Source organism: Dromaius novaehollandiae, chromosome 1 (assembly GCF_036370855.1).
Source record: "Dromaius novaehollandiae isolate bDroNov1 chromosome 1, bDroNov1.hap1, whole genome shotgun sequence".
Classification (NCBI taxonomy): Eukaryota; Metazoa; Chordata; class Aves; order Casuariiformes; family Dromaiidae; genus Dromaius; species Dromaius novaehollandiae.
In genome coordinates, this window is record NC_088098.1 from 146014974 (window position 1) to 146031662 (window position 16689).

Genomic DNA, 16689 nt, shown 5'->3' on the forward strand with positions numbered 1-16689 from the left:
TTTCGGTTTTCTTGAGGTGGAAATCTGCCCCTGGGCTTGAACCCACAAACTCTCTTGACCCACTGTATAGACCTTAAAATATAATTGAAGAATGAACAGATACCTCTTCCAGCTGCATGTTTTACGTTAGAAGTTTGTCTGATATCCACCTTACTTTGGTTAATGTTTTGTCCGTCTATTCATTCTGAGAGAAAGGTGGCTTGGAAGGTGACTTCAGTTCCCTAGAGCAGGATTCATGATCTTCTGAGAACTCTGTTTTCAGAATCGGCTGGTTTTTATTTTTTGTTTAATTTCTCAAAGCTTTTAAAGATATTCAAACTAAGGCTTGCTTAAAGGACGAAAACTTCATAACCCTTATTTAACTGCTTGGAAGTTATGTAAGATAGAACAAAACCCTTCACAAAGCTCCTTTTCTTGGATTCAGTTTTATTCATCCTTTGCCCGAAAGTTGCTAGAATCACTTGCAGTGTTATACAAGAGAAAAATAGTTTGAGGATAATTTCCAAATAAACTTTTGTGTGAGTCAGGACAGTTTCATTTTACAGTCATTGTTCTGCGTTTTGAGGGTAAGTTCTTAATGTGGTTCCAGTACTGTACCAACAAGTAAAGTAAACTTTGATGTTGGACAGCATACTCATACAGTTATCCCGTAGCGATTTGCAAGTCAACCATACGATTGATTTGGCTTCTCTTGAAACTGTGATAAGTGTGAATTTCTGATTTTTTTATTGTTTATATATTTTTAAATAGCTGTGGTTACTATGGCAAGTCCCAGCTGAGTAAGCGATTATTCTTGAACCAAGTTAAGTGCTTGTTTTCCTACAGGGGATGCTGGAGAAGCTTAACTCAAGCTAAGTGTGAATGGCCAGTGGAAATGGTTCAGATGAATAAATGCATGCAGTTGGGAATGTGATTCATTTAAACAGTTCTGAGATTCCATTTGGACATGCCCTCAATTATATTAGTTTATAATTTAATAGCAAGTAGGAAAAAAAAAAAGATTTCAAAACTATTGATATTTATAACAGGTAACTTGTTCTAAGTGACTTCTGACCACCTAAATCACCTAATTCTCTCAGTGGGTTTTGTTAGTGTTTTGCTACGTTGTTATTTGGATACATAACAAATAAAGCCATGTATATTAGTCTCTTTTTGTGCATCTGTGTAGCTCTGACACAGTAGCGGGGAAGATAGACACTTCAAAATACTGAAATAGGATTGTATGCCCGCAAATCTTGCTGAGAATTTAGTAATGATACTTATATTTTAAACTACTAAGTGTCAGTTTAAGATTCTTCTTTAGTATATATCTGGCCTTGGAAGCTGACATTTGTAGGCTTCAAGGGTGCACTGTGCTATGTAATACTGGTAGGTGAGAATGTGTATTGATTTGCTTGCTTTAAGTATACTTGGGTTAATCCACATCATCTGTATTCCTAGTGGTAAAATGAAAATATGATGCATTGATGCAGCTTGCTTGAGGAAGGCAGAAGGTGCAAACTGGCAGATAAAGTTTATACCTATTGGCACCAAAGCACTAATCTTTTGGGTAGTTACTCCTTATCTTTCTTAAACACACCTACAGAAAAACCTGAGGCTCATTTTTCTGTACAGGACTTAAAAGATTTTCCTCAATGTCCATATGTACTTTTTACTGTTCACTTGTGTTATATGTAGAAATATATGCAGATTCATAAAGATTTACATTGTAGAAAAGATCGTGTCTTCAAACAACTCTGTGGTTTTTGGGAAATGTGACTGTCTTAAGCTTCTGCTAGCTGGAAAAAGTAGGGTGGTGGTAAAAGTGGATGTGGTATGAATAGTTGCTAGGCTGTTTGTCATCTCTGTAGAAAAATCCTTCCATGGTGAATGCTTACACACACCCCAGGCTGACCATCAGCTGAATAATAAGTGATTTTATACCTGCGTCGCCTTTCTAGAAAAGACCATATGTAGTAGGGAGGTGATTTAAAGTTACCTGCAGTGGAGCTGAGTGCAGAGGGAGCTGGGGAGGCCCCAGCTCTCCAAGCATCCCTGGGGGAGATCGTGGTCCCCTTCCTGGGGAGATGGTCTTCCTGGGGGACCAAGCTAGGAGCAGTGCTTATGCAGTGCTTGTGCGTCTAGCTTCAGCTAGCGTCCTGCTTGCCCCTGCTGTTGAGGACCCCGAAAGGGCTAATGTGTGTGGTCCTGCAAGGTATCCAGCTTGGCGAGTGCCCTTGGAGCAGGAATGCCTTAGGAGTGGGAATCCCTTCAGAGGGGAAGGAGCCGATGGTGGGCGCTTTCCTGGGGGCCTCTTGGTTGCTGTAGGAGCTGCTGAAGCTGCCAGGACACACCAGCCATGGGTTTGGTATCCTCAGCATCCTGGAGTGAGGTCCTTGTTGGACTCATTCCCATAGCCTGAGAGATGTGAACGTGACAAGCCTTGAGCTGAGCAGCGGTTGCGTGGCTCCACATGTGCATTTCTGGTTTAGGTGCCCTGGCACAAGAGGTGTCTGGGCACAATTTAAAGTGAATCTCCTTTCCTGGAGAGTGGGTACTGCTAAACCCTAGGAGGAAAGTTACTGTTCCTTTTAACCTTAATGCTATTCTTATTTCAAATAGTGGGCTACTACTGACTTGCGGGGAACTGGCACTGCTGGTTTTGCATTTGTGAGAAGTGTGTGCCCTGGCAGCCAGCGTGGTGTCCCCTTGCCCCCAATCAGTGTGTGCTCCTGCTTTACGAGGCAGTTAGGTGGTGCGGGGTGGGACTGCGAGGCTGGGCCAGATGCTGGGAGGTAGGTTTTCCCAGTTTAATAATATTATAGTAAGATTTTCCTGGTTTAATAGCGTGTGTCTCAGTGAGCCTGTCATAGGATTGGTTTCTGCAGGCCTGCTTTATGGGAATGTTGATTAGGAGGTAATGAAAGGACCAAACAAGGCCATTTAAAGTCCATTAAACAAAAAAATGTACGCTGCTCTATCTGAAAAATAAATTAGAAGATATTTTAGTCAAACTGGTACTATTTCTGTGTTTAAAAGTAGCTTTTGATTTAAAATCCAGCTCAGTACAAAAAAAAAATGTAAAAGTTCAGTCAAGTATTTTGACTTTTAGAGTCTGGTATTGCTGATTTGGAACAAAAATGGCTTTGCTGCTTCCCCCTTCCCAAAAGGCATCCTGAGACTTCAGACGGTGTGTAGACTTTTGCTTACTAGGCGACTGTGTTTCTACAGACAATTAGCAATATTATGCCTCTGCAGTGCTCTTCTGAATGAGTAAAATATTAAAAAAAAAATTACTATTAAAACAGTGCTGTTAGTTTTAGAAAAAAATCCTCAGTTTTTGAAAGCCGTACTGTGGTTTGCTAGGACATGAGTCCCAAGAGTAGAATGTCCTTCTGTGTAGTGATTCAGGCCAAATGAAGCGCAAAAGTTAGCTGTGTGTAAACGGTACAGGGAGCTTTCGGAGATGCTTACCTTTATGCACTTCAGGCATGCAAGAGGCTTTCAGGAATTGAGATAAAAATGTGGCTATACGTCATTTAAAAACAATTCTGGTAGGGCCATGGAGACTTACTGGCAAGGGACAAAAATGCTGTAAACCTGAAATTGATTTATTGTCTTCTTAGAGTGTAGCTCTCATTACTTTGAGAGGATTCACTGACATATATTAAATTGATAGGGGGAGTGTGCTGAATTTTATATTCTGAATGTAAAGTTTGGATAAACTGTCATGATACATTGCTCAACCAAATAGGTATGGATCCTTATCGGGTGGTATTGGAAGAAAAGCCTTTCAAGAATTTTAACTAAAGCTGCCTGTTTTCATTTATTGTATAAAAATGAAAGGATAAAACATTACAGATTGTGAACTCATTTAGAGGAAAATGAAAGCTTAATGCCTTGGGAAAAACTGTTTATTTCCTTTTTCTCCTCCACCCTGTGCTATAGTGTTTCCTTAATTTGTTTTATGGGAAGGATTAAATTATAACTTACTATTTTATTTTTTGTTATTTTTTGTACTGTGTTGGATTTTAAATCAAAAGGTACTTTTTAACTCAGAAATTTACCAATCTGACTAAAATATCTTCCAGTTTATTTTTCAGACAGAGCAGTGTGAATTTGTTGTTGTTTAAATGAAGGTCATCCAGTGTGTTGCAGTGTTGATTTATTAAATACTTACAGGCAGGGAGAAGAAGAGAGAATGACATCGTGCAGTCTTTTTTTTTTACAGTAGTCATTATTAACGGCTTTGGGTTTTGTTTGATTTTTTTAAACCCTTGAATGAGTTGGTGCTGAAGCCAAAGTTTCAACCACAGGTTTGCATTGAGTAAAACTGGATAAAATTAATCTTTGTCATGTCATCTGCAGCCGTCTACTGTATGTTGCTAAGAAGCAGTTGGATGCACAACGTGAGGGCCCTGTAAAGTTAAAATTCTCAGCTGCTGTGGGTCAGGGCAGCCTGTCCTTCATGGGCAGCTGCTGGCTGAGCTGCTGCTGGCAGCCTGGGGGGAGAGCTCCCTGGAGAAGCGGCCAGGCCAGGCGAAGCGCGGGGTGACCCCCTCTGGGCATTTGCGCAGAAAGACAAATGGAAACCCCCTGAGACAAAAGCACTTTCTGACTTTTTTTTTTTTTTTAATAAAAGTATAACGTGAATTTCCATGCTTAAATAAATGGTAATGCCTAAAGCAGAGGGGGTATTATTATTGTTTGGGTTGAAATCTAAGGATGCCAAAATTTTGTCTTTCAATCTCTGGCTCATCTCCCTCATCCGTAATGTGACAGACTGATGCTCTTCCCACTAGATACTGCTTCTTGGAGCATATACACAGATGCATCCCTTTTTGATTAAAATAACAGAAATTCTACACACACACACACACACACACACACACAGAGCTCAGAAAACAACAGCCAAATCCATGTTCAATAGCTAGTACATGAGCAGCCTGTTATAGTAGTATTTTTCAGGATGAAAGGCACTGTCTGAGGAATAGCAGATTAACATACTTTTCCCCCTTCTCCCTGGGGTTGTTGTTCTTGCTGCTTTTTTCTGTGTTCTTTGCAGAATCCTGAAACTGGTAATCTCATGCATGCTAACAACCAAGAAAGCTTTTCATACCCCGTTGAACAGGCCATAAATTCTGTGCACACCATGGTGTTAGCTAATAAGCTTTCCAGAAAAAAAAAAAAAAGTGTGATCAAATACTGTCTAAAGTGAAGCTGTAGGTCAGACCTGATCAGTCTCAACGTTTTGGGCTTGCCCAAAGTGATGCCATGCTGTGTTGGTTCGTGGTGTATGGACGAGGCAGAGCAGGAGTTGGTTTACAGAGTCACTGCGGCAGCAGGGAGACTCTCAAAGAGAAATAGGGAAGAAGCACCCTCTGAGGACAGCTGGAGGAGATACAGAAGCAGGACAGCAAAATGGTGAAGCAAAGCGAGAAGACTAAAGCAACAGGGAAGGGGAGGAGTGAACGGGGTGAGAAGAAAAGAAAATGAAAAGGAGAAGGGGTAGGAAATTAGTCAGGAAGCAATACAAAAGAAAGAACTGGAGGTCAAAGGACAAGCAAAACATACCAATCTGATGTAACATCAAGGAGTGTTAATGGGATGAGGCAAATAAGAATGCAGCAAAACAGTCGTGAAAACACCTCGGCTAGGATGAGACGGTAGTCAAAGCCTCTGGCCTGAAGTGAAGCCAAATGTTGCAAAAGGATTTTTTTATAGCTCTGTAAGTTTAGAGTTTTTGTTGTTGTTGATTTCACGTATTCCACTAGAATATCGATGCAGGTCTCTAAGAATTAATTAGCAAATCAGTGCAAACCGCCACAGCCATCAAGCCCCACCAATAGCAGATCTTTTTTGATATCAGGGAATTATACTTTTGTCTTCAAGCTTAGCTACCCAAATTTAATGAACAAAACACCCCCCCCCCCCCAAATTCTTGGAGCGCCAGTGCCGTTGCAGGGGGAGTTGTATTCTGCCGACTAAGCCGCCGTTACAGACTCTCCCTCCTTGTTCACATGTGTGGGATTCCTTTGGATCAAGCTTTTTGGCGTTAAGCTTCTGCCTTGTCAGCATGATGGATTCTCAGACAAAAAGGCTGGAGATGAGCAGAGTCACCTTCCCATTTTTAAAACGTGTATGTCACATTGCACTTGATACTCCTGCATGGGGATGGCATCTGACCTAGGTCTTATTGTCAGGGTGTTGCATCTTTCCCCCAAAACTTCAAACTGTGGAAAGATACTGCATATAGTTGTCACCAGGCTGCATATTGAAATACCCCATGATGAGTTAGTGCGTTGTGCACTGCAAGTATTAATTACTGCTATAGAACTAGTATGTAGGGTTCATCCATACTACTAATCCGCGTGCTAGTGCTAGCTGCTGTCAGAGTGTAAGAAAGTAAACCCACTTTTACAGAAATTTGCTGGCAAGATTACAGTGATTCCAGTAATGTACTGAGATACAGAATTGCTAGAGTTACAGAATTGTTCTTTAATTTTTTTTTTTTTTGGGGGGGGGAGTAGGATGCCACAGAGGTAATACAAGAACATCCTAAGATACTGTTATGGAACAGTTTGCCTGTGGATATTCTAAAAAAGTAGCTAGTAAACTTGCACCTAGTTGCAGCCATCAGGAAAGAACATTCTGTCCTACCCTGGCACACCACTCTCAATACAGGTTTTTGCCAAAAAGTCTTAAACATTCCTGTTTATAACCTGGTGTGATGATAATAGGATATATACCCTCCCACTAAATGAAAATGTGCTTGAATTTGTCCAGGATGTTGAAATGGAATAATACCCTTAATTACTTGGCAAGCGTGACTGATTTTCAGCTGACTGCTGGTGGTCAGTGTGTCAGCTAACCGTTTTATCTAAATGAAAGCAGTGTTAGCAGCAGTGTCATCCTGACCTCAATTATGGTGTGGGAGGGAGGGAATAACAATACTGAATCATGAAAGCAGAGCTTTTGGGTTATGTAAATGGTGCTTTAACTGTCTGCCAAAATATCTGATACTGCACAGAATCCAGCATTGGAGGTGGTAAGATGGCTGCATCACTGAGAATTTGAACCTTGATTGGATACTTACGTTGTAGATGTTGCTTCTTTAAAGAAATGTATGTGTCTTGGTGTAAATAACCATATTTTGTGTGATATTTACCTGTAGTGGACAGAAAACAGATAGGTAGTAATGTAAGCTAATCCCAGTGAAGAAGGTCATTTGAAAAATCCGTATGTGACTGAATTTGGAGCACTTTTAGTTTGCAGAGTTGACATTTCCAGAAAAAGGTTTTTCTGTGCCTTATGCTTTCCTTCAAATCTGTATCTGCTTACTGAAGTCTGCTGCTTCTCCTAGACCATTTTAATGCCAGGGCAAAGCAATTAATGTGAGCCATGCTATCCCACAGTAGTCTAATACTAAAATATTTTTTTCCACTATGTAACTATTCTTTTGGGTTTTGCTAGGTTTCTGGGATGGTTTAATTCAGTGCTGTAATTTTTGTTTTATGCCTGTTGAGCCTTTTTGTTACAATTACAGGCTTATTTTTGAAAGCTTGACTGTATGTCAAATGTGTTGCACAAAGGACTGTAAAAAGCATTTTTCTTTGTTGTTTTAGCATATGCAAAATCTGTTGCTTAGAAACTAAGGAAAGCTTAAATCCTGAAAAGAACATGTTAAATTAATCCCCTTTACAAAAAGACAGATTCTGTCATCCAAGGCACTAAAAAAGAGCATTCAAACTGAGAATACACAGCATATTACTATCCTCTGAAGCACTTCATTAAAATGCTGTCAGCTCAATCTGAATTGGTAGGTACGTAGTTGATCAGCTGGTGCTGTTGAGATTTAATTTAATTAAAACAGAATGGAAATTACATTTAAGTGAAAATTGGAGGGAAATCTGGAAGTTTGATAGAACACTGACTATTATAGTCATTGCTGGTCTGTTCTTTGAAGAGAAAACCTATTCCTTTTGTTAGCTCTGGCCTTTATAAGAGCCTTTTGTGATCAGAGTCTCAACAGTTTAACTGCTTTATTGAGTAGGAACATTATAAGGAATATTGAATCAACTCATGCTTCACAGACAAATGCTTTAATTGATTTATTTTCTGTAAGCCAGTAATATAGAAGAATGATGCAGTGGAACAGAAGAAATGTGAAAATGTTATGTTGCTATAGGGACAAAACTTAACTTTCTAACAAACTGGAGTTCCTCTGCTATGTAGACCAAGCCTATTCCTGTGGGAATGTTGTCGTTAATTCCTACAGAGTTTACTGAGATTGGTCCCATACACCCCAGTTCAGCAGGCCATTTGATCAGCTTTTTAAGTTTATCCCTGTTTTAATTTCTCTCTTACTATGGATGGACTGCTGAACATCTTTGTTCCTCCTTTGTAAAGGATGTGCTTCTTTTCCTCTTCTTTAATTGCTGCAAGCAGAATTTTCCTGATTTTCATCATCACATCCTGTCCTGTAAAGTGGAGTAAGCTTTTTTTTTTTAAGACTGCTTTTAAAAGCCAAGCCACGCCATATACATACAAGTTTAAATTCACGAATTGCGCTGCAATTGTAATTTTCAGTATATGTCTTAAGTCTGATATTTTTGCTTAATTTAAAATTCAAAGATGCTTTTTCAGACTTAGAAGAGAGCCAGTGTGAAAGGAAGTGCTATTTAAAACACTGAGAGACTTCCTCTTTGTCTTATTTTGAGCCTGGGGACATGCACAAACACTTGGAGATCAGATGAATCCATTTAAAAACTGGAACAAAAAATGTGTCTAGTGGACTGCAAAAAGGTACAGGGCAACCCCTCCCAACACCTGTTTTCAGTCAGATGAAACAGTTTGCTCATCTGCAAAGTAATAAAATATTCTAGAACTTTTGTGATCAGGCCGTATTTTTGGTAAGTCATTTAAACACAAGTGTCTCAGACTTTGGCATGATTCTTCCTCTGTTTTTTGGATAAGAAATAATGTTTTCCCTTACAGATTTCAGTGTTTGGGATTTTTCTTGGTTATGTAAGACATGGCATATCAAAACCAATTCCTTGAACATGCCAAAACATCTCTGCTTTCTTGAGCTGTATTCTCATGCTCTTATTTGCGTGTGTTTTATTCTTTTTGGATTTATGCAAGTTTTAAAAGCTTATATAACACCAGGTACAACTGCGGCATGTTCTGTGAAGCAGTTGGTAGGGTGTGCTGTAGTCCTTCCTGCCTGTCACAAGGATCAAAATCCGCAAATAGCTGTGTTTGTGTGGGTTTTTTTTGTTTTTGTTTTTTGACACATAACTGACAGGAGAGAAGGAAATGGATAGAGCCTGGGCACCGGCAATATGCTCAGTTGTGCAGTTGCACTGGCATGTTGCTGAACATACTGTGATACTTGCCGCTATCTCTCCATCAGTGGAGGAGCAGAGAGAAAATTGTGTTTGAGCTGATCAGGCTTTGCTGAACCCAGATCTGTGCAGTATGTACTGCCCCTAACTGCAAGCTGCAGTTTCAAACTGCTGATCCAGCCTTTTGTGAGGGAGGCCCCAACCTCTCCTTTTGAGCAGTGGGAACTTGCTCTGAAGTTGTGGTAGTGATGGAATATATTTTTCCTGAAGTGAGTGTTTATATCACTTCCTTTTTTAAAATGCATTTATGGAATTCGTAGCTTTCAAGTTGTTTGAACTTTAACTATCTGCATTTTTAATGAATTTATGCTTCTTTTAAAGTATGCTTGGAAATTGTGGTTAAACAAGTAAAAATATGTACTTTGGGGAATTTCTTCGGTTTGTTTTTTTAAGATGTGTATTTAAAACACTAGTGTCCAAGAATGGTGATGTAGATGAATCCTTGTGGTCTGACTGGTATGGTTTGCCAAAACTAAGATACCTTGTTTGTGATCATGGCAGTGCTCAGTCCTCTCATTTGCATCTGAATAGTGACTTCGTACGTGCCTTGTTCCAGGAAGAATATTTGTGCTGTCTGTGTTAAGTTGGGCTCTGTCATTGCTTTGTTAGGAGCTCTGTTGCTTTTCATTAATTGCAGAGGAAGAGTAACCAGTGCTGTTATTTGTCTGGTGCTGAGTGGTATGGTTATCAGTCTGAACGATGGGATGAAAATGGTATGATATCCAAGCAAAGGTCCAGACATGGGTTCCTGCATGTATGAAAATCCGTGGCACTCTTGGCTTCAGGACAAATCAATTGCCAGAAAGCGCCAATTCTTGTTGAGGATGGAGGAGCATATCAACCTCTGGGTGTCTAGGCAACTTTACTAAACTGGAAAAAAAAATCAAACATAGCAAGTATCTTGCAAGTCTTCTGTCTGGTATCTCCCAGGTTCCACACACAGCTGCTGTTAAGTGGATATGTGCAAACAGTACATTAAGTGGCTTGGTTTAGTTTTGACCAGGTGTGGAGGTGATGTCAAAGTCCTGCTAGTTGCAAGAATTGATTGCGTTTCTGAATATGCACCACAGCAGTTACTACATGCTGATACTTCTGTGCTTTTGTGACATCTATGATGTCCTTTTACTTCTCAGCCTGTGACTTAATGTCGCTCAACTCTTTGCCCATTTGGCTCTTTCCATCTATCTAGCAAAGTGCCGTAAGGGTGTCATTCTGTGTGTTTGGGGCAGGGAGGAAGAGCGGGTCCTTCCAAAGAGAAAGCTTTGCTAGGTAGGGAATGAGCTGTCTGATGAGGACACGACCTCAGGACAGGCCTACTCTGCTGTCTCTGCCACGGGGACAGGCTAGGTAGAGAATAGGAGGGTGTCATGATGGAGACAAGAAGAATGAGATATCACTTATTCCCGCTTCTAGCCTCCTGAAAGCTTTCCAGTTTCCTTAATTATCTTAATTTCAACTGCTATGAAAGGGTTTGTCTTTAACAGAATAAAGCATAAAGATTGAGGTTGCTGTGCTTCTGAGGGTTGACTTGTTGCAAGCAAACAAAGATTAATCTATCTGAAAAACACTGGCTGAGTCTATTTAAGATTATATAGTCTATTTGTAATTTTAGGCCCAGGTGCTTTAAGATGGGTTTTGAATCAATATTGTGAAATGCCACTGAAGAAAGAATGAAAATCATGTTTACCTGTGGATGTGGTGTTAAATATCCAGGCACAAAGCAGAAGTCTTTCATTTTTAAAATGCACAGCATTTTGGGGAGATTTTTTTTCTGATTTGGCAGTCACTGCAAATTCATGGAAGCATTATGCTGTTATCTGGTTGAACAGAGAAGTTATGGACTTCCTCATCCTGCAAGAATCCCCACTGGACTATTGATTTAGGTAGAACATTATTTTGACATAGCTGGAGTGTAACAGAGGTAATTGTTAATTTGGGGCAAAAGGAAAGAACCTTTGATTCTATCTGAAAAGGAAAAGAAGCCTAGAGAGAAAATCAGGGCTGCGTTCATACCTCTCACCTCTCTAACAGTGGTGCACAGCTCAGGATCACACTGCCCTGACTGTCCCATGGGCTAAAATGGAAGTTTTACCCTAATTTCACAAAGGAATCGGATCTCAGAAAAGTAGCCTGAGAGTGAGCATACTGGAGAGGATGATTAGAGATTGTTGTTACCACAAAGAACTTGCTGCATCGGCCTGTGTCAAGCCCTGAACCATCTGATAGGCTGCAGATGTGTCTGTGGATTTGGGCAATTGCAATGAAGTGGTGCTGTGTCAGAGTAGATAGGCAAGTGTTCAAGGAAAACTGTCATGTTGGCACACGTGCTGCTGGTAAACCTTTGTGTACGGCAGCTCTGATTCATATCCATTTCTAAAAATGAAGCTTGTGTTGTTATGACAGCCATTGCAATGCTGTACAGGCCCTTATTTACATTTAAAGTTGTAGTAGTGTGAGTTCAGCCTTAAGTGTGATATGCATTTAAAAGTTTAGTTTTCCATTTCTGGCCCTTCCTAAGATTTGCAAGCTGTGGGGGAGGGAGCAAAAGAGTGCTTTTGCTTTCTAGGTCTTAGATACAAGCTGAGTTTTATGTGCTGCAAATGTCAAAGCGGCATGATTCACTATAAATTGTGCTGTTGCTTTTACAGGCCAGGATGAAGGATTTTGGTGCTCTGGGAGCTGGGAATTCATTCATGAGCAGATTGGATGCCCATCAGAACAGTGGGACAAATGAGTGGGAGCAAGTGATTTCACCCATCCAGTTCTCATCTACTACTACTAGCCTGCTGGATGCCTTCACAGCAGGGAGGCTCACGGCCCAGCTGAACCTGGCTCAGCAAGGACACCTGTGCGTCGCTGCAGCTCCGGGTGCAATGCCAGACTCAGGCAGACCTTCCCCCTCCAAGTCACTGCCCATTTACTCCTCAGACCTCTCCCTTGACACCCTCTCAGCTAAAGCCTGCTTTTGTTTTTAATAAAAGGGAGACTACTGGCTTACCTCTCTGATAGTGTTGTGAGGATAAATCCTTAAAGATTTCAGGGTGTTCTGGGAGTGTTGAGCACCCTGAAATCTTCAAGTGATGCAAGAGAAAACAAGCCTGTAAACTGGGATTTAGGATTTAATTATTTTTATTTTATTTGAGGGAAGTTTGAAACATCGTTATTCCTTTTTCCAAAAGGGGACAACAGCTTGCCATGAAGTCAGTCTCTCTACTTGTTGTGTAATCTGAAGAAAGGTTGCTTTCACTTGCAACTATATTTTTTAAGCGAAGGACTGAATTATACAATTTATCTGTTTTCTGTGGGAATTGCAGCTTGAAAATCCTAGTTCAGGCGATTTTGCCAACTTGCATGGAATTACTTGTACCTCTCTGAGGAGTTACTTTTCATTCTTTCCCTAAATCCCTGATACAATTTTTGATTTTTTTAATGTTTTATGTTTGCAAGATATCTTCTTCATCTACTCTGACCTTGTGTAACACAGCCATAGATAATCTGATAATTCTTGCTGTGGGATGCTTTTTTTCATCTGTAAGTAGATAGTATCAAGCCCAGCTATTTGAGTTTGAACTTCTTCCATTAAGAATCAATGTCTTTTTAAAGTTAAGCTTAATAGATTCTTAAGGCTATCAGAGGCCATTTCTGAGGAAGTCTTGAGTAAATGATTTGTGCAGAGGCTAAAGAGGAACTGCATGGGAATTTCTGCATTTTTAAAAAGGTCTGAGAAGCTTGTAGTTACCTGAGTTCATTTGCTTTGCCTGCTTTTCTTAAGACTTGGTTGCAGTTTACATCGGTTGGATTTTACATCGGTTGGATTTTGAGCCTTTGCTGAATACATTTATGCACTGTCTCTTGTCATCTAGCATTTTCCTGTTTGAGGTACTTATAGACTATGCCTGAGCTGTCTTTAGATCTTCTTTCTGATAAATAATTTGGCCTGCTTAAGTCTGTCACTGCAAGAAGTCTTAAAAATTTAAAAAGAAGTTGGCAGCTGTTTGCCTGAATCTGCAGAGCCTCAAGAAATATTTCTGAGAGGTCCTGATGTCTCTATTATGTTTCGGTAATAAGTCAGCTCTGGAGTTAGATAAGAATGTAAATAACACTAAAGGAGCTTCAAAGTCTGGTGAATTATTTTGATTTGTTTTTCTTGTGGGCAAAATGTTACAGGGACAGGTCAGTAAGCTTCTCTGCAGCACAAGTTTTTGCAAACAGGTCGGGCCTGTCCAGTGCTTGCCTCCTTTAGAATTGAGGAAAAGGATGAATATCCTAATTTAACCTGGTCAGTGGCCTCCAACTAACATAACATACCCAGAAGTTTACCTAAAACTCTGGGATAAAAACTGTGATTGATAGATATGATCCTTGGGCATAGTGGGACTTTGCACTGTAAGACTGAAGCTTGTCTGTGCAGGAGACAGGGGTTTCTTGTGTGTTGGCTTTGAAATTCAAAAAAGGTCCTTATAGGAGCTGAAAATCAGCACACACACACTGCTGTCTTTTGCTTAGAAAGCTGGGCGCTCATTTCTGATTGCATCACGTGTAACTTAAGTCCATTCTTTCGTTCATCTGGAGAGGATGTAAGGCAACAAAAGGCTTTTAATTGCATACATCCAGGAAAACCTGTTCTTGGAATGCATTTTGACTTTAGTACTGTAATGATGAGGTGAGGATACAAAAATGACAAAAAGAAAAACGGGATTATTTCAAAAGTAATTCTTATATGTCTTCTACATGAGAATATCTATCCTGGAAGATCTCAAGCAGCTGCAAAGCTGAAAACATGACATCATAGGAATTCAGTAAGAAAGTAATTCTCGCAGGGTACATTTACTAGCTTAGCTATAATGGTGGAATTATCAGTATAACTACAGCATTTTAATCTGTTCCCATTTAGGTAAACTGCTCTTCAGACTGTGCCTTCTGAATTTTTAAAGTAGGTCTTTGAAGTTTCTTGTGTTCTCTGTCAAAAGGGAGTCTGTTAAAATACCAGCACTTTTGCCCGGTAATTGTAGCTGTATGAACTCATCGAGTGATCTCTAAGCATCTTAAAGAGGTAAAACCATCCAACTTTGTATCTTGGGAATTTTAGCTTTCAGAAATTAATTTTTCTGAAACTTAGAAAAAAGAGGAAAAATCCTATTTTTGCCAGCCCTTCATCTTTGTACATTAGAAATAGTCTGTGTCTTTTGGAGTTGGTTTTATTAACAACAACAAAAAAGAAAAAGAAGAATTTGAGAAAATCTTTTCTGTACTGGTCCCATGGCTCCTACATCAGGAGTCCCTGTGGCAAAGACCATGTGATGCTGTGGCATGACGTGGGACTTTGTCTCGTGTCTGGCATGACATGATTTTGTGGTGGAGCTCCACTTGTTGTCAAACCTCCGCTGCTCAGTTGGTGAGGAATAGAAGGGAAGTATGAATCATTCCCTCACAACATTTGCAAGTATATAAAAGCTAGGCAGGAAGGAGTCTTGTTCCTCTTTCACATCTTGCTTGATAATAAAAATCTGAAGAAAGGAGCCTTGAAATAGTAACTTGGCCAAAAAAATACCAAGCATTTGAATACTCTGGCAAAATTACAAAGTGAAGCTGTCAGCAACCTTAAAACAATAAAGCTTTTTTTAACAGTCTGAGCCCGATTGCTCGTGTTTTCCTGGTTCAAACATGTTGATCTGTCTTTGTGGAATCATGCTGAGGGGCTTGGAAAATGTGCTTTCCTGCATTTCTTTTTGCAGTCCAGAGAGCAGCAGGAAGCTTTTTTTTTTTTTCCTTCTCTGTCTATCCTGGTAACGGGAGTTTCTCAGAAAGTGTACTGTTATATAGATGGCAATGTAAGCAAGATGGGATTTTGTTTTTGCTTGTGTTTTGCTTTCTATTTTTAAAGTATTTTTCCAATATCTCTTACTAAAAACAACCAAAAAAGTCTGCAGGTAGTCTAATGTCTGTTAGTTTGAGAATAGAAAACTGATGCTGGAGGATAGCTTTAGAAAAAATCCACGAATGCCAAAAATGATGCATGTGTGCTTTCTGAAATAGCGCATAGAAGGGATTAAGGGCTTTACTTTCAGAATACATTTTTTTTTACAGTGCTAAGGGCACACAGGCCAGAAGCCTGGCTTTTGTGGATGCGTGATCCTGTACAACGTGCTCTAGGTGACCCTGCTTGAGCAGGGGGTTTGAACTAAGTGATCTCTAGAGGTCCCTTCCAACTTCAACCATTCTGTGATTTTTATAGTGAAACTAAAAGGGGGAAAAAGTTTCAAGTTGGGTGAAACCTCTCAGTTAAACTAACCCAAATAAAGTGTTCCTTTAGTTAAAAGTGGATCTTTAGATACTTAGAACAAAATTTAAAATATTTCTTTGAAATAGTCTGACTTCTTAAGACCTCCCTTCCCGTTCTTTTAGACTAAAACTGTAAGAGTTTGACCTACTCACCAGATTCTTGCCCAGACATTGAATTTTTTGGCACTTGTTTATTTGTTGAAGGAAGATGCCTTGGTTTTTGTTTGTGTCTAATTTGGACATAAATATGGTTCTCATGAAAGAGCTTGAACTAGGTGTAGGCAGGTGTTAGGCAAGCCTCTCGGAGCAGCTCTGCCAGTGAGCACTCTTGTCAGTCCAGTCCTTCATCTTTTTTCAGCAGGGATTGCATGTAGTGCAATAAGGGTGTTATCTATTTATGTATTTGTTTGTTTTGATGAAACCTCATATGCTTGAGCTGAAGCAAGGTTTGAGCTAGTGTCTTGAGGACTAACAGTCCTGTGGATTTTTTTGGTGGTTGCTGTTTGAAATCGTCAGTAAACCCTCTTCATATGTGGTCTGTTAGTATTACCCTGACATCTCTTTATTCTTCCTCTTCCATCCTGGTGATGGGGGGAAGAGAGGTTAGCCAACAGCCCACAGTCTTTTGACTTTCAGCTTTTCTCTCTGATTGATGCTTTCTTTGTTTTCTTGTCATCTACAACCTAAAATCTCTGTTCTTGTCCCACTGAAAAGTCTGCATCCACAGATAAAGTCATCCAGAAAAGTAACCTGCCAGTGACTGGGGCTGGGTGGTGTAGGGCCTTGGCAGCTTTAGATCAAGGGGAGGCTTATTGTGCCATCTTTTCATATCTCCTCTTTAAGACCTAGGGGAATAGTTGGGCGCAGACCAGCGCTGGTGAGAACTCTTGGGGCCCGCTGTCACATACGGTATATGTTCCTAGATGCGTGCAGAGTAGGCAAAATGATACTGGATGAAAACCTTGGTTTTGCAATGATTGCTTAGGACTCAGGGTTGGTCTCTGAAAGCAGATAGCTAATC

General features: G+C 40.1%; 1 protein-coding gene across 2 annotated transcripts in view; it reads left to right on the plus strand.

The window, feature by feature from the left end:
- The window catches only part of CYFIP1 (cytoplasmic FMR1 interacting protein 1), an 82751-nt gene that overhangs the window by 2602 nt on the left and 63460 nt on the right, over positions 1 to 16689 (plus strand). The window lies entirely within an intron of this gene.